A 22,840-nucleotide genomic window follows, 5' to 3' on the forward strand; every position below is an offset into this window, starting at 1 on the left:
TGATACTGAGCCATTTTAAACTTAAGACGAATAGTAGCCAATAAAAATATATATAGATATGAAAATTATACTTATGGTTTAAATTCTAAGTTCCTAACCATCGTAATTAACCCAAATTATTATTGGACCGATCCTCTAAAAACCAAAAAAAAAAAAAAAAAACTCCGACCATAAACCCTGTCCTATTTTTTTGGGTTTTTTCATCAAGATATTATAATATGGGTCTTTGTGTTAAATTTGGTGTATATTGATATCAATTTGCTTGTCTATATTTTATTTGTTATTATCCATTCGGTTTGTTATTTTCTAATTTAGTTTGAAATTTATTAATTTGTAGTCGTTGAACATATGAAATTTTGTACAGATTTTCATTTTTCATTTATTTTATTTTATTTTTTAGCATAAAATTTTATGTAAATAAACTTTTTATCATAAACTTAACATATGAATATGAATATTCTCAAATTTGTAAAATGGAAAACAAATGAAATTGGAGGAGAGATAGTAATTAATGGAGAGAAATTATAGTGGGGTCCATTTGCCCTAAAACCAAGCAGCCAATAGAAAGCATCTAAATGCTTTGGCTTTTATTGTTAGAGGATTCGTTATTACTACATTTCAATTTAATTCAATGTCAATTCTCTAATTTAATTTCAATTTATATTTTTTTATTTAATTATTGATAAAATAAATATTATATCTAATTATATTCATACAAGGTCAGTATATGATAATTTAAAACCGACCCGTGCATTGTTTTGCACGGGAATAAAACTAGTTGATTTGTAAAGCCATTTGTTAAAAATAGGAAAAATCACCTGTGACTTGCTATTGAGCTACTGATCTGCTAATGATCAGGTTATAATGCTACTGATCTGCTTACATCAAGGTGAGTTTAAAGCATAATTTTTCATTCATATAGGAATTTAATTACAACATCAGTGTCATCGTTAAATTCCATTACAACAAAAATCATAGTCGCCATTACATTGCATAATGATCTTACAACATAAACTTACTAATGCATAAACAAATACACCCGCATACAATTGCACAACATAACATTAGTATTGCTTTCACTTGTTCTTTATCTCTTTTTACCCATTTGCATTCCTCGATCAATTAATTGTTCTTCAATTTCAAAGCTTCATTTTCTGCAACTATCTTATTGTTCCCCTCCATCGGAAATGAAATCTTTTGGTCAATCTCTACAAAAGAATTGTAACTTCTGTCTTGTCATTTAAGACTTGCCAAATGATGTCCTTCTGCCATTCCGTTGAGTTTTGATGCGAAATGAGCAGACCTACCTTCAACATTATGACTGAAATTTAAAGTAACAATTGCATGTAAAATAGCTACTATGCAAAAATTAACCATCCAGCAAGTAAGAAAACAAATGAGAAGGTGTATCTACAAACGATACTTTCGTGAACTCGTTTGAAATTGTGTCGAGCAGGAATCTAATAACTGTTGTTGAGCATTTAATGAATTATATTTGATGATAAAGGGTGAAGAAAGGGGAAAAATTGATTTCTAGGGTTCATAATTTTAAGTGTCGATTTCCTGGGAATGAGGCAAGTATTAGTTTAGGAATTCCTAAGTAATAAGTCTAGGTAATTAGTAAGGGTAGTTTGGTCATAAAAATAATCCAAAGTCATAAAAATAAATTCGAGTCGATAATTACGCAAAAACGTCACAATAATGTAAAATAAGTTAGATTTGTGTGGAATTTGTTTAAAGTTAGGTGATTATTTGTAAAGTAGAACATATTAGGTGGTAAATTGTAAAAAAGGGAACATATTAGGTGGTAAATTATAATTTTTCCTAGTAGAAATGACCAGAATAATGAATCAAAACCACTAGTTATAGAAAACAAAAGATGATGCGAGGCATGATATCAGCATGAAGACCAGTAAATAAAACAAGAGATCACCAATATCAGGAAATATAGCCACTTGATCACAAAACCCATCAAAGTCTTAGACGTGCAGCAAGCAAAAAAACGAGATTATATTGCAGCAACTTTATGTGGATTTATGTGAAAAGTAAGTTACAGGTAAACATATCATAGTCAAAGGGTCATTAAGATAGCCATACATACACCTGTTGGGGCTGGTGTCCTTAACAGTTAGTGCAAGGACTTATAAATCTCTAAAAGGATCAAAGGGCATACTTTTGGTATTATTATCAGTTGATCCACGTTTATCAATAACGGTTGGCTTGCTAGATAAGTTTGACGTTATTGTCATACAGATGGCGGTGATCAACTGGTCCCTAAAAGTCACACCTATAGGATACGTTTGAGAGACGTGACAAGATGAAAATACAAATCATGTTGATGCTAATTTTGACTAACCATTAGTCCGAGTTATTTGACTAGTAATTAGTCAAAATGTGATGTTGAGATATTATATTTAATACGGATTAAATAAAATGGGCTAAGGCGAATTAAACAGTTAATTCGTAAATTAAATATAAACGATTATATTTAATTAATGTATATTGAATAAATTATACAATATCGTCTTTGTCGGACATGTATTAATACTTCAACTAACCCGTGTTATTAGTTGATATTTTAATAGCCGATAACCGATGACGATTTATAATAAAAACCGCATCATATACATTTTAGCGAGACGAGTCGGATCACGAGTTAAATGAGGAGAAAGTGGAAAGCCCACTCCCTCCTCTAGTGACCCGCGGACCGAGGCAAACAAAAGGGGAGGTCCCCTCTCCTTTGTAAATTAATTCATTTTTGACAAAAATTAGGGTTTTGGAGATCATTTCTCTCTGAAACCTAGATCTCACATCTCGAAAAACTCACATCAAGTTCTCTCAATATTGCAAGGCAATTAGAGAACACATTTCTAACACAAGGGCATATTCTCAGACGATCTTGGGTGCAACAATTAGGAGGAGGTCTACTTTGATCTCTCATTGCCGAATTGCACTAGGACCGAAGGTTAATTCTTGTGCTTAATCGTTTTTCGTTATATTTCGTTTATGACCATATTTCACATGTTAAATTTACGTTATAGTCCTAAATTTAAAGGGTCTTAGACGGATATTACCCCACAAGTGGTATCAGAGCGAGGCCACGTAAATTTTCATTGTGATTTTTCATAAAACGATCTTGAAACGATTTTTATTGTCTTGAAATTCGTGCGGCAACAGCATTTTTCTCTCGGCTGTTGCGGTTTTTGAAACCGTGACATGTTTTACACGGTTGATTCATCATTTTTCGTTTTGTTCTTTTGCATATTGTTATTTTATACGGAGATTATAACAATATGTCAAGTTTTGTCAGATTGTAAAATTGTTTTGATGCGGTTTTGATCAAAATTGCGTTTGTTTTGTTTCGACAAAACTGTTTTCACGAGGGTTTTGTTTTTCCAGAAACTTTTGTTCTCGATCGAGCTTGTTTTTAATCGATCGAGAGGTTTTTCTGTCTTATTTTTACTCGATCGAGTCCTTGCTGTACTCGATCGACCACTTTCAAAACCCCACTGCTCGATCGAGAAGTCCTCGTACTCGATCGAGCAGATTTGCTTGATAAAGCCCTCGATCGACCTCCGATCATCGTCGATCGAGTACTTTCTGATTAGCATACCTCTCGATCGACTAGCGATTCGATCGATCGAGCCCTTTTGTTCCTCGATCGAGCACTTTTGTCCCTGGATCGAGGGATTTTTGTTCTGCGACTTTGAAAATTTATTCTTTTTGTTTTAAATTTTCTTTTGGCCTTAATATGTACTTTATACGGATATTGTACACTCGCTATGATTGTGAAACGGTTCACACACGTACCATTGAGTTATTTTAAAGCCTATTTAAAGTAACGGATTGTAATAGATTAAAATTAAACTGATAGAAGCAGTTTTATCACATAAATTTTAATCGTTAAAAGGTGGTTTGGATAAATTTAACATAATTACGGAATTATGTCACGAATAAATTTGTTTTAGTTGATGCATTTTATTTATCGTCAATTTTGAATGCTTTTGAATGCTTTTATTACGTTTTTATTTATTTTACAAACGGTTGTAACTTAGTGTGGCCTTAGTAGAACGTGTTACTGTAATGATGGAACACGGTCTTGGTTGTATTTTGAGATCTCGTATCTCCGTTTTGGATTTTTCACTTGTAATTACAGTTTTTAATTAGAATGTAAATAGGTTTATATTTTGTAATTTTTAATTGTAATTTTGAGAAGACCAAAGATGGAGATCGGATGCTCACTCCCGCTGCAAGGTCAAAGATGGAACATCAAGACAAGCTTTTCGGGTCCAACGGTGGATTCCAAAGTTGTATTATGTTCTTTTTACTAGGATAGGCCACACTAGGAATTTTATTTACGTATTGCATTCTTTTATTTATTTTTCGTAACGATAATATGCATCATATTCCGCCTAAAACCAAACCACCTAATTATTGCATGAAAACTGACTCATATAGAGGTCACGAGTTAGTTTTCTTTGACATTCTTATGTCACACGATTTTAAGCCATCACCTAAGTTAATTCATTCACGTAATGCTAGTTATTTGTTCACTTAAAATGAATTAAAACTGAGTTGATGGGATCTTCCTCGTATAAACAAAATTGAGAATGGTCTTTATAGGTCAAACTCCAATGAGTCCCTTCTTCGTCGGTAGGCATAATATGACCCCTTCTACGTCGGGTAAGTTGGAACCGATTGACCTATTTTATCTCAACACTATGGTCACTCGTACGATCCTGTGATTATGGTGGACTATAGATAGGATTTACAGAAATCTATCGACCAAGAGTTCTTACGGAAGAACTAGCTAAACAGTTGGCTTATCAATTTACGGAAATTGAGTCTTGGGATCACTTGTATCATTCTTGAGGAAGATCAATTATGCAAGTGCTTGAGTCTACACGTTAAAATACATTTTAAATAGACTTAAATCACCTCGATGAGTTGCTTATTTCGTTTTTGTTTTTCTTTCTTTTTCAGTGTAGAACACGGATTTTTAAACTCGCTATAACGAAATGGTTGGTCCAACTAACGACCCAATGCCAAGTGCCACATTGGACCGTGAGTCCTGGCTTCGGATCTTCATGAATCGGATGAATCGGTCTACTCGATCAAGAATGATGGATCAAACTTCGCGGATGGGAGGCGGCATTACGGAATGCTTGCCACGCTGGCGACGGGAAGCTCAAATATCTAATAGAGCCCATCCCGCCAAACCTAGGTCCCACGGCTAGAGCTAATGAGATCGCCAAGTTTAACGATTTCTGTATGGAAGCGGGTGCGATTAAAAACGTACTCATTTTTGCAATGGAACCCAATTTGCAGAAACGCTTCATAGCCCATGGTGCAAACAAGATTTTCACCACGCTCACTAAGGAATTCTCGAAAGCACCGAGAATCGTGACCTATGAGCATACCACTCGCTTCTTTGATGCGAGACTCCGAAAACCAACCAGTTAGCCCACACATTCTCAAAGCATGATTGAGAATGTCGAGAAGCTGGAGACGCTTGATTGTAAGATCAGCGAGAACATCGTCATTGACCGCATGCTTCATTCACTCCACGATGGTTTTGCGCTCTTTAGAGCGAATTACTATATGAATGATTTGAAGAAAAGTCCCCATGAACTGCACTCTCTTCTCGTATGCACCGAGAAGGACATGAAGTTCAGTGGGAGCATGAAACATGATGATCTCGTTGTGTCAAACAAGGGCAAGGGAAAGGGCAAAGCTAAAGCGGAGACCTAGCAGAGGTAAGGCGAAGTTTAAGAAGTCGAGTTCGAGGCAAGAGTGGGCCTGGTGAGTCGAGCAACTCATCAAGCGCGACAAAGAGCAAGAATGAAAACATGGAATGCCATCATTGCCACAAGACTGGGCATTGGAGGCGTACATGTCCTGTCTATCATGAGGACATAAAAGCGGTCGCGTTAAACCCGTTGGTATGTCTTCTTCTTCTACTTTTATTCATATGATTGAGATTAACCACGCAAGTTACGGAACTTGGGTACTAGATACTGGTTGTGGTTCTCATCTGTGTAATCATGTGCAGGGGCTCCGAAACATCGAACCCCTCGTAAAGGGTGAGGTGGACCTGCGTGTCGGGAATGGAGCACGAGTGGGTGCCGTCTCGAGGGGAACATATGTGATCCAGCTTCCTAGCGGATTTGAGTTATCTTTATATAACTGCTATTATGTACCCAGTCTTTCTAAAAACATTATTTCAGTTTCTGCACTTGACAAACTTGGTTTTTCATTTGTAATAGAGAATAATTCTTGCATTTTCTCATTACACGATATGATTTATGGCAAGGCAGTCTCCATGAACGGAATTTATGTTTTAGATCGGACAATGAAAATATTACACGTAATGAATAAAAGGTGAAAGGTTGGTGACAAAGATCAAACATACCTATGGCAATCGTCGTATGGGACACATTAATGAGAAACGCGTAAAACAAATTTCATAAAGAATGGAGCTATCTCGGCCTTTGATTTTCAATCATTTGGCACGTGTGAATCATGTCTCATCGGTAAGATGACTCGGATTTCTTCAAAGGTGTTGGAATGCGCGCTGACCCTATTAGGGCTCATACACACGGATGTATGTGGACCTATGTCAATCACCGCACGAGAAGGCTATAGGTATTTCATCACTTTCACGGACGATTTAAGTAGATATGGCTATGTCTACTTAATGAAGCACAAAAGTGAATCCTTTGAGAAATTCAAAGAATACCAGAACAGGGTACATAACCTAATGGGTAGAAAGATTAAAACACTGCGTTCAGATCGTGGTGGCAAGTATCTTTCTCACGAGTTTGATCAACACCTTAAGGACTGTGGGATTGCCTTACGCTTAACTCCACCGAACACCTCGGTTGAATGGTGTGTCCGAACGGAGAAATCGAACTCTACTTGATATGGTTCGATCCATGATGAGTCACACGGTATTACCCGATTCATTATGGGGTTATGCTCTTCTCGTCACCGCTCTAATACTTAACCGAAGTCCGTCTAAATCTGTTGACAAGACTCCATATGAACTATGGAAGGGAACGGTCCCTAACTTGTCCTTTATACGGGTTTGGGGCTGCGAGGCTTATGTCAAGTGGAGACACGAGGATAAGCTCGGCCCGCGATCGGTCAAGACATACTTTATAGGTTATCCTAAAGGAACACTTGGTCATTACTTCTATTCGCCAACCGAACAACGTGTTTTTGTTGCGGCTAGTGCGACATTCTTAGAGAAGGAATTTCTCGAAAATGCAAAGAGTGATAGAACCTTCGAGTGTCGGAGATTCCAACCAAATACCGAGCAACCATTGGAGGAACTGTTCTTTCAATCCCGGCTGCGGTGAATATTCCCGAGGAACCTAGGAGGTCGGGAAGAGTCTCTATTCCTCCGGCATGATACATTGGTATGGTCGAGGAACATGACATAGATGACATTCTACTCTTAACGAGTAGTGAACCCGCAACCTATAAAGGTGCCATGACTAGTTCTGACTCAAAGCTATGGCTTGAGGCCATGCAATCCGAGATGGACTCCATGTATGAGAACAACGTGTGGGATCTTGTTGACTTACCTGCTAAGGTTCGTCCCCTTCAATGCAAATGGCTTTACAAGATAAAGCATTCTGTGGAAGGTCAACAAGATATCTACAAAGCACGACTAGTTGCCAAAGGTTTCACCCAAGTGCCAGGTTTGCACTACGATGAGATTTTTGCACCCGTAGTCATGCTGCGTTCCATTCGGATTATCTTAGCGATTGCCGCTTTTCATGACTATGAAATTTGGCAAATGGACGTGAAAACCGCCTTCTTAAACGGCTTTTTGGAGGAAGAGTTGTACATGGTACAACCCGAAGGTTTCATCGATCCAGAACATCCTAAGAAAGTGTGCAAGCTTAAGCGTTCCATTTATGGACTTAAGCAAGCATCAAGGAGTTGGAATCATCGCTTCGACCAAGTGATAAAAGAAAATGGATTTACTCGATCGGTCGAGGAACCATGTCTGTATATCAAGTCGAGTGGGAGCAAGATTGTCTTCCTAATATTGTATGTTGATGACATACTCCTGATTGGGAATGACATACCTCTCTTAACTTCGGTGAAAGTATGGTTGAAGAACCATTTCCAGATGAAAGATCTGGGTGAGGCACAAAGAATTTTGGGCATCCGTATCTATCGAGATAGATCACGTCGGATGTTATCTCTCGGTCGAGTCTTACATAGACAAAGTCCTAGAGAGATTCAAAGATGACTAACTCCAAAAGGGGTTTCTTCCTATGGCTCCAGGGGTGCATTTGAGCAAGTCTCAGGCACCAGAGACACCGGAAGAGAAAGAGCGCATGGCAAGGATTCCTTATGCCTCGGCTATAGGATCAATCATGTATGCCATGATATGCACACGTCCGGGCGTGGCATATGCATTGAGTATGACAAGTCGATTCCAACAAGATCCAGTGATTCACATTGGATGGCTGTCAAGAACATTCTTAAGTACCTACGGAGGACTAAATATTGGGCATTGACTTATGGAGGCGAACAAAAGCTATGCGCAACCGGTTTCGCAGATGCTAGCTTCCAAACGGATCGTGATGACTCGAAATCTCGATCGATTCGTATTTACTCTTAATGGCGCTGCGATCACCGGAAGAGTTCCAAACAAACCGTTACAAAGATTCTACGACTGAGTCCGAGTACTATGCCGCGTCTGAAGCTACAAAGGAAGCGATATGGATGCGTCAATTCTTACATGGACTATCTGTAGTGCCTAGTTCGAATGACCCGATCACCATCTATTGCGACAATAGTGGTGCCATCTTCCAAGCTAAGGAGCCAAAGTCTAGCAACAAGTCTAGACATGTACAACGGAAAGCTCATCTAATCCGGGATTACGTGGAGCAAAAGGAAGTAGTGATAGAAAAGATTGCTACAGATGATAACATAGCAGATCCTCTCACTAAACCATTACGACAAGATAAGCATTGTGGGGTAATATCCGTATAAGACCCTTTAAATTTAGGACTATAACGTAAATTTAACATGTGAAAAAGGTCATAAACGAAAAACACAATGAAACGATAAAGATTAAGCAATAACCTCCGGTCCTAGTGCAATTCGGCAATGAGAGATCAAAGTAGATCTCCTCCTAATTGTTGCACCCAAGATTGTCCGAGAAATGCCCTTGTGCTAGAATGAATCCTCTAATTGCCTTGCAATATTGAGAGGATTATTTGTGAGTTTTTGCTTAGATGAGAGATCTAGGTTTCAGAGAGAAATGATCTCCAAAACCCTAGTTTTTCTACAAATGAAATGCTTAGGTTAACAAAAGAGAGAAAGCCTCTCTTTTGTTCTTGTTGATTCGGCCAAACCGAGTCCAAGGGAGAGGAATGGGCTTTCATTTCCTCTTCATCTTAACTCGTAGTCCGACATGTAATTCGCTAAGTGTATATGACGCGGTTTCATTATAAACTGTCATCGGTTATCGGTAATTAAGGCATCAACTAATAAGACGGGTTAGTTGAATTATTAATACATGTCCGACAAAGACAATATCGTATAATTATATTCAATATACATTTAATTAAATATAAAACGTTTATATTCAATTTACGAATTAACTGCTTAATTCTTCTTAGCCATTATTATTTAATCCGTATTAAATAAAATATCTCAACATCACATTTTGACTAATTATTAGTCAAATAACTCAGACTAACTGGTTAGTCAAATTTGGCATCTACATGACTGTATTTTCATACCGTCACATCTCTCAAACGTATCCTATAGGTGTGACTTTTAGGGACCAGTTGATCACCGCCATCTGTATGACAATAACGTCAAACTTATCTAGCAAGCCAACCGTTATTGATAAACGTGGATCAACTGATAATAATACCAAAAGTATGCCCTTTGATCCTTTTAGAGATTTATAAGTCCTTGCACTAACTGTTAAGGACACCAGCCCCAACAAGCTCCCACTTGTCCGTACAAGTGTATGTGCAATGACGTTATCCGCACTAACTGGAGGACACAAGCTCCAACAAACTCCCACTTGTCCGTACAAGTGTATGTGCGATAACCGATTCTCATATTCATTTAAAATTTATCCCACTCAATGTAAAACAATTTGCAGATCCGGATCCGCAAAGGTCGTATTTTACAATCGATCTGTATCAAGAGTGGTTTCCCCGAATAGAGAGTAACTTAACTGATAAAACGAATCCGTATCCGAGTATGGCCATGCATTTCAGTTACAGCTCCTCGAGTGGCCCTGAGAAATATCGAGTACCTGATAAAGGCTGAATATTTCCTTCAACTCGAACTCCTTCCGATCTAAGCGCAGCATGAAATGACCCAGAAAAAATCTACTTGGCCCCCTGTTACGGATGACCGTGAGAAAGAAACCAAAGTCACCCAAAATCGCCTTAGTCTCAAGAGACAACATAGTCAAAAGAATCGACTCTTAGGATCACCATGGAAGTCCTATCCACGACCGGGCACCGAATGTTATAAAACATTTAGGACTCCACGTCGATGTCACAATTGTGTCCTACGAAATATCCGTATAAATCGCCTCTGTGATTGGTCACCAACCGGTTGACTTATGGCTCGTTGAACCCATCATCAACCAACGTCACAAAATAATTGCCAGAGTTATCAGCTCATGTGGGCAATTAAGGACTGAAAAATATAATGTTCTTTCAGTTCACTTTGTGGTGTTCAAAAATTGTCGCACAATTCCACATGAAAAACAAAATATATAAATATCAAAACGATGATGTCGTATAGAGTACAAAAGGGAATGAATCTAATCCATAAAAGAGTACTACAACTTAGGAACACGTTTAATTCCCATGGAATTAACGTGCCCTTCATGCTTATCTTGTCGTAATGGTTTAGTGAGAGGATCTGCTATGTTATCCTCAGTAGCAATCTTTTCTATCACTACTTCCTTTTGCTCCACGTAATCTCGGATTAGATGAGCTTTCCGTTGTACATGTCTAGACTTGTTGCTAGACTTTGGCTCCTTAGCTTGGAAGATGGCACCACTATTGTCGCAATAGATGGTGATCGGGTCATTCGAACTAGGCACTACAGATAGCCCATGTAAGAATTGACGCATCCATATCGCTTCCTATGTAGCTTCGTACGCGGCATAGTACTCGGACTCGATCGTAGAATCTGTTTATGAATGATTTGTTTGGAACTCTTCCAGTGATCTGCAGCGCCATTAAGAGTAAAAACGAATCCAGACTGAGATTTCGAGTCATCTCGATCCGTTTGGAAGCTAGCATCTGCGTAACCGGTTGCGCATAGCTTTTGATCGCCTCCATAAGTCAATACCCAATCTTTAGTCCTCCGTAGGTACTTAAGAATGTTCTTGACAGCCAGCCAATGTGATTCACCTGGATGCTGTTGGAATCGACTTGTCATACTCAATGCATATGCCACGTCCGGACGTGTGCATATCATGGCATACATGATTCATCCTATAGCCGAGGCATAAGGAATCCGTGTCATGCGCTCTTTCTCTTCCGGTGTCTCTGGTGACTGAGACTTGCTCAAATGCACCCCTGGAGCCATAGGAAGAAACCCCTTCTTGGAGTTAGTCATGCTGAATCTCTCTAGGACTTTGTCTATGTAAGACTCCTGACTGAGAGATAACATCCGTCGTGATCTATCTCGATAGATACGGATGCCTAGAATTCTTTGTGCCTCTCCCAGATCTTTCATCTGGAAATGGTTTTTCAACCATACTTTCACCGAAGTTAAGAGAGGTATGTCATTCCCAATCAGGAGTATGTCGTCAACATACAATATTAAGAAGACAATCTTGCTCCCACTCGACTTGATATATAGACATGGTTCCTCGACCGATCGAATGAATCCATTTTCTTTTATCACTTGGTCGAAGCGATGATTCCAACTCCTCGATGCTTGCTTAAGTCCATAAATGGAACGCTTAAGCTTGCACACTTTCTTAGGATGTTCTGGATCGATGAAACCTTCGGGTTGTACCATGTACAACTCTTCCTCCAAAAAGCCGTTTCAGAAGGCGGTTTTCACATCCATTTGCCAAATTTAATAGTCATGAAAAGCGGCAATCGCTAAGATAATCCGAATGGAACGCAGCATGACTACGGGTGCAAAAATCTCATCGTAGTGCAAACCTGGCACTTGGGTGAAACCTTTAGCAACTAGTCGTGCTTTATAGATATCTTGTTGACTTTCCACAGAATGCTTTATCTTGTAAAGCCATTTCCATTGAAGGGGACGAACCTTAGCAGGTAAGTCAACAAGATCCCATACGTTGTTCTCATACATGGAGTCCATTTCGGATTGCATGGCCTCAAGCCATAGCTTTGAGTCAGAACTAGTCATGACACCTTTATAGGTTGCGGGTTCACTACTCGTTAAGAGTAGAATGTCATCTATGTCATGTTCCTCGACCATACCAATGTATCTGTCTGGAGGAATAGAGACTCTTCCCGACCTCCTAGGTTCCTCAGGAATATTCACCGCAGTCGGGATTGAAGGAATCGGTTCCTCCAATGGTTGCTCAGAGTTTGGTTCTGGAATCTCCGACAGGTCGAAGGTTCTATCACTCTTTGCATTCTCGAGAAATTCCTTCTCTAAGAATGTCGCACTAGCCGCAACAAAAACACGTTGTTCGGTTGGCGAATAGAAGTAATGACCAAGTGTTCCTTTAGGATAACCTATAAAGTATGTCTTGACCGATCGCGGGCCGAGCTTATCCTCGTGTCTCCACTTGACATAAGCCTAGCAGCCCCAAACCCGTATAAAGGACAAGTTAGGGACCGTTCCCTTCCATAGTTCGTATGGAGTCTTGTCTACAGCTTTAGACGGACTTCGGTTAAGTATTAGAGCGGCTGACAAAAGAGCATAACCCCACAATGAGTCAGGCAACACGGTGTGACTCATCATGGATCGAACCATATCGAGTAGTGTTCGATTTCTCCGTTCGGACACACCATTCAACTGAGGTGTTCCAGGTGGAGTTAACTGTAAGGCAATCCCATAGTCCTTAAGGTGTTGATCAAACTCGTGAGAAAGATACTCGCCACCACGATCTGAACGCAGTGTTTTAATCTTTCTACCCAAGAGGTTCTGTACCCCGTTCGGTATTCTTTGAATTTCTCAAAGGATTCACTTTTGTGCTTCATTAAGTAGACATAGCCATATCTACTTAAATCGTCCGTGAAAGTGATGAAATACCTATAGCCTTCTCGTGCGGTGATTGACATAGGTCCACATACATCCGTGTGTATGAGCCCTAATAGGTCAGCAGCGCGCATTCCAACACCTTTGAAGGAAATCCGAGTCATCTTACCGATGAGACATGATTCACACGTGCCAAATGATTGAAAATCAAAGGCCGAGATAGCTCCATTTTTTGATGAGCTGTTTTACGCGTTTCTCATTTATGTGTCCCATACGGCAGTGCCATAGATACGTTTGATCTTTTTCACCAACCTTTAACTTTTTATTCATTACGTGTAATATTTCGCTGGTCTGATCTAAAACATAAATTCCGTTCATGGAGACTGCCTTGCCATAAATCATATCGTGTAATGTGAAAATGCAAGTATTATTCTCTATTACAAATGAAAAACCAAGTTTGTCAAGTGCAGAAAATGAAATAATGTTTTTGGAAAGACTGGGTACATAATAGCAGTTATATAAAAATAACTCAAATCCGCTAGGAAGCTGGATCACGTATGTTCCCCTCGAGACGGCAGCCACTCGTGCTCCATTCCCGACACGCAGGTCCACCTCACCCTTTACGAGGGGTTCGATGTTTCGGAGCCCCTGCACATGATTACACAGATGAGAACCACAACCAGTATCAAGTACCCAAGTTCCGTAACTTGCATGGTTAATCTCAATCATATGAATAAAAGTAGAAGAGGATGAAGACATACCAACAAGTTTAACACGACCTGCCTTTAAGTCCTCATGATAAACAGGACATGTACGCCTCCAATGCCCAGTCTTGTGGCAATGATGGCATTCCATGTTTTCATTCTTGCTCTTTGTCGCGCCTGATGAGGTGCTCGACTCACCAGGCCCACTCTTACCTGAACCCGACTTTTTAAACTTCGGTTTGCCTACTGCTAGGCCTGGCTGAACTTTGCCCTTACCTTTGCCCTTGTTTGACACAACGAGAACATCCTGTTTCATGCTCCCACTGAACTTCATGTCCTTCTCGGTGCCGTACGAGAAAGGGAGTGCGATTCATGGGGACTTTTCTTCAAATCATTCATATAGTAATTCGCTCTAAATTGCGAAAAACCATCGTGGAGTGAATGAAGCATACGGTCAATCACGATGTTCTCACTGATTTTACAATCAAGCGTTTCCAGGTTCTCGACATTCTCAATCATGCTGAGAATGTGTGGGCTAACCGGTTGGCCCTTCTGGAGTCTCGCATCAAAGAAGCGAGTGGTATGCTCATAGGTCACGATTCTCGGTGCTTTCGAGAATTCCTTGGTGAGCGTGGTGAAAATCTTGTTTGCACCTTGGGCTATGAAGCGTTTCTGCAACTTGGGTTCCATTGCAAAAATGATTACGTTTTTAATCGCACCCGCTTCCAAAGTGAAATCGTTATACTTGTCGATCTCATTGATTCCAGCCGTGGGGCCTGGGTTTGACGGCATGGGCTCAAGCAGAAATTTGAGCTTCCGTCGCAGAATGCGGCATTCCGTAATGCCGCCTCCCGATTCAGCGAAGTTTGATCCATCATTCTTCAGTCGAGTTGACTGATTCATCTGATTCATGAAGATCCGAAGCCAGGACTCACGGTCCAATGTGGCACTTGGCATTGGGTCGTTCAAGTGACCAGCCATATTGTTATTAGCAGTTTATGTGAACGTGATCTACACTGAAAAGGAAAGAAAAACACAAAACGAAATAAGCAACTCATCGAGGTGATTTAAGTCTATTTAAAAAGTATTTTAACGTGTAGACTCAAGCACTTGCATAATTGATCTTCCTCAAGAATGATACAAGTGATCCCAAGACTCAATTTCCGTAAATTGATAAGCCAACTGTTTAGCTAATTCTTCCGTAAGAATTCTCGGTTGATAGATTTCCGTAAATCCTATCTATAGTCCACCATAATCACAGGATCGTACGAGTGACCATGGTGTTGAGATAAAATAGGTCAATCAGTTCCAACTTACCCGACGTAGAAGGGGTCATATTATGCCTACCGACGAAGAAGGGACTCATTGGAGTTTGACCTATAAAGACTATTCTCAATTTTTGTTTATACGAGGAAGATCCCATCAACTAAATTATAATTCATATTAAGTGAACGAATAACTAGCGTCTGCGTGAATGAATTAATTTAGGTGATGGCTTAAATCATGTGACATAAGAATGTCAAAGAAAACTAACTCGTGACCTCTATATGTGTCAGTTTTCATGCAATAATTAGGTGGTTTGGTTTTAGGCGGAAAATGATGCAAATTATCGTTACGAAAATAAATAAAAGAATGCAATACGTAAATAAAAATTCCTAGTGTGGCCTATCCTAATAAAAAGAACATAAAACAACTTTGGAATCCACCGTTGGACCCGAGAAGCTTGTCTTGATGTTCCATCTTGATCCATGTAGCGGGAGTGAGCATCCGGTCTCCATCTTTAGTCTTCTCAAAATTACAATTAAAATTTACAAAATATAAACCTATTTACATTCTAAATAAAAACTGTAATTAAAAGAAATAAAATGGAGATACGAGATCTCAAAATACAACCAAGACCGTGTTCCATCATTTCGGTAACACGTTCTACTAAGGCCACACTAAGTTACAACTGATTGTAAAAATAAATACGTAATAAAAGGCATTTAAAAGCATTCAAAATTAACGATAAATAAATGCATCAACTAAAAAAAAACAAATTCATTCGTGACATAATTCCGTAATTATGTTAAATTATCCAAACCACCTTTTAACAATTAAAATTATGTGACAAAACCGCTTCATCAACTTAATTTTAATTCATGATAATCCGTTACTTTAAATACGCTTTAAAATAACTCAATGGTACGTGTGTGAACCGTTTCACAATCATAGCGAGTGTACAATATCCGTATAGAGTACATATTAAGGCCAAAAGAAAATTTAAAATAAAAGGAATAAATTTTCAAAGCTGCCAGAACAAAAATCCCTCGATCCAGGGACAAAAGTGCTCGATCGAGGAACAAAAGGGCTCGATCGACTGAACTGCTAGTCGATCGAGAGGATTTCCAAACAGAAAGTGCTCGATCGACTAAACAGGTGGTCGATCGAGTACTTTTATCAGCAAATCTGCTCGATCGAGTACGAGGACATCTCGATCGAGCAGTCAGGGTTTTAAAAGTGGTCGATCGAGTGCAGCTGAGGACTCGATCGAGTAAAACAAGACAGAAAAACCACTCGATCGATTTAAAAACTTGCTCGATCGAGTACAAAAATTTCTGGAAATGCAAAACCCTCGTGAAACAGTTTGTCAAAACAAAACTTATTGCAATTATGATCAAAACCTTGTAAAAATAAATCAACAAATTTCAAAACATTAACATATTGCTATAATGATCGTGTAAAATAACAATATGCAACGGACAATAACCGTATCAGCCGTGTAAACACAAGACACGGTTTTAAAACCGCAATGACCAAAACAAAAAAAAAATTCTGCCGTGAGAATTACTGCTGCCGCATGGATTTTTAGACAAAACAAAAATCGTTTCAAAATCGTTTGATGAAAAATCACAATGAAAATTTACGTGGCCTCGCTCTGATACCACTTGTGGGGTAATATCCGTATAAGACCCTTTAAATTTAGGACTATAACGTAAATTTAACATGTGAAAAAGGTCATAAACGAAAAACACAATGAAACGATAAAGATTAAGCAATAAACTCCGGTCCTAGTGCAATTCGGCAATGAGAGATCAAAGTAGATCTCCTCCTAATTGTTGCACCCAAGATTGTCCGAGAAATGCCCTTGTGCTAGAATGAATCCTCTAATTGCCTTGCAATATTGAGAGGATTATTTGTGAGTTTTTGCTTAGATGAGAGATCTAGGTTTTAGAGAGAAATGATCTCCAAAACCCTAGTTTTTCTACAAATGAAATGCTTAGGTTAACAAAAGAGAGAAAGCCTCTCTTTTGTTCTTGTTGATTCGGCCAAACCGAGTCCAAGGGAGAGGAATGGGCTTTCATTTCCTCTTCATCTTAACTCGTAGTCCGACATGTAATTCGCTAAGTGTATATGACGCGGTTTCATTATAAACTGTCATCGGTTATCGGTAATTAAGGCATCAACTAATAAGACGGGTTAGTTGAATTATTAATACATGTCCGACAAAGACAATATCGTATAATTATATTCAATATACATTTAATTAAATATAAAACGTTTATATTCAATTTACGAATTAACTGCTTAATTCGCCTTAGCCATTATTATTTAATCCGTATTAAATAAAATATCTCAACATCACATTTTGACTAATTATTAGTCAAATAACTCAGACTAACTGGTTAGTCAAATTTGGCATCTACATGACTGTATTTTCATACCGTCACATCTCTCAAACGTATCCTATAGGTGTGACTTTTACGGACCAGTTGATCACCGCCATCTGTATGACAATAACGTCAAACTTATCTAGCAAGCCAACCGTTATTGATAAACGTGGATCAACTGATAATAATACCAAAAGTATGCCCTTTGATCCTTTTAGAGATTTATAAGTCCTTGCACTAACTGTTAAGGACACCAGCCCCAACAAGCATGAAGGGCACGTTAATTCCATGGGAATTAAACGTGTTCCTAAGTTGTAGTACTCTTTTATGGATTAGATTCATTCCCTTATGTACTCTATACGACATCATCGTTTTGATATTTATATATTTTGTTTTTCATGTGGAATTGTACGACAATTTTGAACACCACAAAGTGAACTGAACAAACATTATATTTTTAGTCCTTAATTGCCCACATGAGCTGATAACTCTGGCAATTATTTTGTGACGTTGGTTGATGGTGGGTTCAACGAGCCATAAGTCAACCGGTTGACTGACCAATCACAGAGGCGAGTTATACTGATATCTCGTAGGACACCATTGTGACATCGACGTGGAGTCCTAAATGTTTTATAACATTCGGTGCCCGGTCGTGGATAGGACCTCCATGGTGATCCTAAGAGTCGATTCTTTTGACTATCGACTGTCTCTTGAGACTAAGGCAGATTTTGGGTGACTTTGGTTTCTTTCTCACGGTCATCCGTAACAGGGGGCCAAGTAGATTTTTTCTGGGTCATTTCATGCCGTGCTTAGATCGGAAGGAGTCGAGTTGAAGGAAATATTCAGCCTTTATCGTACTCGATATTTCTCGGGGCCACTCGAGGAGTCAGAATCGAAATGCATGGCCATGCTCGGATACGGATTCGTTTTATCGGTTAAGTTACTCTCTAGTCGGGGAAACCACTCTTGATACAGATCGATTGTAAAATACGACCTTTGCGGATCCGGATCTGCAAATTGTTTTACATTGAGTGGGAGAAATTTTTAAATGAATATGAGAATCGGTTATCGCACATAAACTTGTACGGACAAGTGGGAGTTTGGTGGAGCTTGTGTCCTCCAGTTAGTGCGGATAACGTCATTGCACATACACTTGTACGGACAAGTGGGAGCTTGTTGGGGCTGGTGTCCTTAACAGTTAGTGCAAGGACTTATAAACCTCTAAAAGGATCAAAGGGCATACTTTTGGTATTATTATCGGTTGATCCACGTTTATCAATAACGGTTGGCTTGCTAGATAAGTTTGACGTTATTGTCATACTGATGGCGGTGATCAACTGGTCCCTAAAAGTCACACCTATAGGATACGTTTGAGAGACGTGACAGATGAAAATACAAATCATGTTGATGCTAATTTTGACTAACCATTAGTCCGAGTTATTTGACTAGTAATTAGTCAAAATGTGATGTTGAGATATTATATTTAATACGGATTAAATAAAATGGGCTAAGGCGAATTAAACAGTTAATTCGTAAATTAAATATAAACGATTATATTTAATTAATGTATATTGAATAAATTATACAATCTCGTCTTTGTCGGACATGTATTAATACTTCAACTAACCCGTGTTATTAGTTGATATTTTAATAGCCGATAACCGATGACGATTTATAATAAAAACCGCATCATATACATTTTAGCGAGACGAGTCGGATCACGAGTTAAATGAGGAGAAAGTGGAAAGCCCACTCCCTCCTCTAGTGACCCGCGGACCGAGGCAAACAAAAGAGGAGGTCCCCTCTCCTTTGTAAATTAATTCATTTTTGACAAAAATTAGGGTTTTGGAGATCATTTCTCTCTGAAACCTAGATCTCACATCTCGAAAAACTCACATCAAGTTCTCTCAATATTGCAAGGCAATTAGAGAACACATTTCTAGCACAAGGGCATATTCTCGGGGCGATCTTGGGTGCAACAATTAGGAGGAGGTCTACTTTGATCTCTCATTGCCGAATTGCACTAGGACCGAAGGTTAATTCTTGTGCTTAATCGTTTTTCGTTATATTTCGTTTATGACCATATTTCACATGTTAAATTTACGTTATAGTCCTAAATTTAAAGGGTCTTATACGGATATTACCCCACAACACCGATATACAATTTCTTTAGACAATATTCATCATTGATTATTACTGTATTAACTAGTAATTAAGTGAATGTTGTAGATCTTGATCACAATCATATGCAATAAATCAAACTTGAGTAAGAATCATAAACGGAAAATCATAAGTTCAATAATCCATGGCTCAGATACCACATGTAAGTTTTAATCAGCAATTAACATAAAGCCAAGACCTTTGAACATTATGATTATCACAAGAATAAGATTAGAGAGCACCTACCTTGATCCATGGTGAGAAGCTAGGAGCAGCAGCGGAGACGCAACCGAGACGATTAATTCCTGAGATTCAGTTTCTCCCTCTTGACCCTTTTAGTGCTTGACAAAGTTTCTTGTCTGATGGAGGCGTAAGAACTTTTGTAAATGGGTTGAGAGAGGACCAATCCCTAGAGGCATTATTTATACATATTCACCATAAGAATATATCAGGAATTTACCTTATTTTATAACCAATAGAATATTATCTTTACATATATTAGACCATATAATATACCATACTTGAGCCACAATAAAGTAATAATGATTACAGATTTACGAGTCAGACTTATAACTCATAAAGTCCAACACTTTGTGGCCAATGGAGGGAAGCTGCAGTGCTGTTTTTCTATCAATGAGCTAAGGTGGAAGATTAGGAATTCAGAGTTCATTATTGACTTTTATGTTATTCCTCTGGGAAGTTGTGTTGCTGTGTTGGGCATTCAGTGGTTAGAAACCTTGGGACACCACATCACATGAGACTTTAAACAACTCTCTATGCAATTTAAATATACTGAGAGGAACCATGTGCTGAAGGGAGCACAACCTTCTAAGCTCAAGGAGTAGAGAAGGTTAGTAAGATGATTGTTGAAGGTGGTCATTTTTCACTAATACAACAACTGGAGGAAGGGGAAATAAAGTTCTTTGCCATCTCCTTAACAAGTGACAAAGGGGGACTGGAAGGATGAGAACTACAGAGCATGCCAGACTAGTATTCAGGAGTCTTTGAAGAGTCTAAAGGTCTACCACCATTGAGAGAAGGACACAAACCTAATATTGTGTTAAAAAATGGAGCTGCACCTGTAAACATTAGGTCTTATGGTACAAAAAGACATCATAGAGTCCATGACACAAGAGCTCTTGAACAGTGGGGTGATCAAACATAGCAACAGTCCTTATGCATCTCCTGTAATACTGGTTAAAAAAAAGGGTAGCACATGGAGGTTATGTGTGGATCATAGGGCTCTAAACAAACAGACAATCAAGGATAAATTTCCCATTCCTTTGATTGAGGAGCTCCTAGATGAACTGCATGGAGCAAAATACTACTCTGAGATTGATCTTAGTTCTGGTTTCCATCAAATAAGGATGAATCCTGAAGATGTGGCCAAAACAACATTGTAAACCTTATAACGATCTGACACATCTTCTTATCATAATCTCATTGTAGCTTTAGAGGTAATTTGTCATTTAAAAGAATGTAAGGAAAAAAAAATAGATTTTGGGGATTACCATTAATTGTGATGAATGTAGGTTATTATTATTTTTATCTTTAGAAGAAATTGAGTAGAGGCATGCAATTGGTTGTGTTATTGATAATAGGTTTTGTCATTTAGATAGAAATTATATTTAATTATAACATACAATATACGAATAACACGACAAATCAACGATGTAAAGCAATTGTGTAAAATGGTTGTGAACTCGATTATCATTAATCGATTATTATACGGTTCGCCAATTATCGTAGACACGTATATACTTATTTGTGAGACTATGACGAAGAGAAAACACGAAAAATAAATATTTGTGTGGAGATACAATAGTCTTATATGAGTTTTACAAATTATTAATCTCCCCGTTTTAATCGCGTGATTACATTTGATTAAAAATTTTCTCACAAATAAAAAAGAATTCAAAAAGGAAGGGATGTAACTTCTAAGGGCATATAGGAGGCTTGACTCATCTTTTAAAGTGCCATAGAACTTATAGGCCAATGCGAAAATTCTTCTTCCCAGGTTTTCCATGTAAATAGAATAGGGATACAAGTCAAGGCATACTTACCCATCTTTTCTTATTCGCATGGAACATAGTCTAACTAACCCTCCCATATACTAGATTTCATGCTTGCCCATTATTGGTCTTATTCCCAGGGCCCCTTTCTTATTCTCTCACCTGTTATCACATCCTCTATCCCCTCTCTATAAAAAAAAGCATGCCGGAAGCACGAAGAGCTAAGCCACTAATGTCGTGTGGCGAAGGTTATACTTCAAAAAGTAAGCGAAACTAAGGTTTCGTATGTGTTATATCCTTTCGATCAAGCAACAACTTATAGGGCAATAAAATTCTTCAAGAAGTAAAAAAAGAGCGTTATGGAAAAATGGAAAAAGAGGGAGAAAGTTGCAGAAGTGCTTATGGAATTCATGAAATAAGGCAGAATTTAGAACAAGACTTTCTATCTCATTCTTTCATCATAGAATTAAAAAATATATAGTTGAGAACTAAAACCTTTCATCCTAATCTCATTTTCTGAAAAAGGGAGCCCTCTTGATCACCAAAATAGATTTTTAGACAAACTTGGCATAAATAATTATTCAGGTTAAAGGACGAGGGAAGATTGAGCTGCCAAAAGGTTTCATATCGCGGAAAAGCTAGTTGGATAAACAATATAGGGATCAGCCACTTGGCAATGTTACCTTGGGAAGAAAAAAAAAGATTTGAACTCACATTCTAAAGCGTTTTTCCTATATGAACAAGATTAGTATAGAAGAGTTGGTGAACATTGTTATGACTCATAGCTTTAAGATGACAAGGATGAATTAGCCACTTCAACACCACATACACTCTTAATTACAGACATACTTGCATTGACCTCAACATAAAAGGATGAGCATGATATTTGTACGCATTGGTTTTGTAACACCCTCATACTCCAAGTGTCTTACCAGGACTACTTAAGGCATGGGAGTGCTACCATCTCGATTGCCGGAGGCAATGTATATCAAATAGATAATAACGAAACATACTTTATTAAATATATTTAAAGCGATACAATTCCAAAACCAAAACTGTCTAATTGAAAATAAAATTGTTCCTCTAAACTGTCAAACAAACTAAATAAAATAAATAAATG

At 38.4% G+C, this 22,840-nt stretch overlaps 1 long non-coding RNA gene across 1 annotated transcript; it reads right to left on the reverse strand.

The window, feature by feature from the left end:
* Nucleotides 1-890: 890 nt before the first annotated feature.
* Nucleotides 891-20,589, reverse strand: LOC141588538 (uncharacterized). The gene is made up of 2 exons (XR_012519791.1): nucleotides 19,955-20,589; nucleotides 891-1,321 (listed from the first exon to the last, which is right to left on the reverse strand). It is a non-coding gene; the product is annotated as an uncharacterized LOC141588538 (long non-coding RNA).
* Nucleotides 20,590-22,840: the final 2,251 nt, after the last annotated feature.

The sequence above is a fragment of the Silene latifolia genome, chromosome 1 (genome assembly GCF_048544455.1).
Source record: "Silene latifolia isolate original U9 population chromosome 1, ASM4854445v1, whole genome shotgun sequence".
Lineage (NCBI taxonomy): Eukaryota > Viridiplantae > Streptophyta > Magnoliopsida > Caryophyllales > Caryophyllaceae > Silene > Silene latifolia.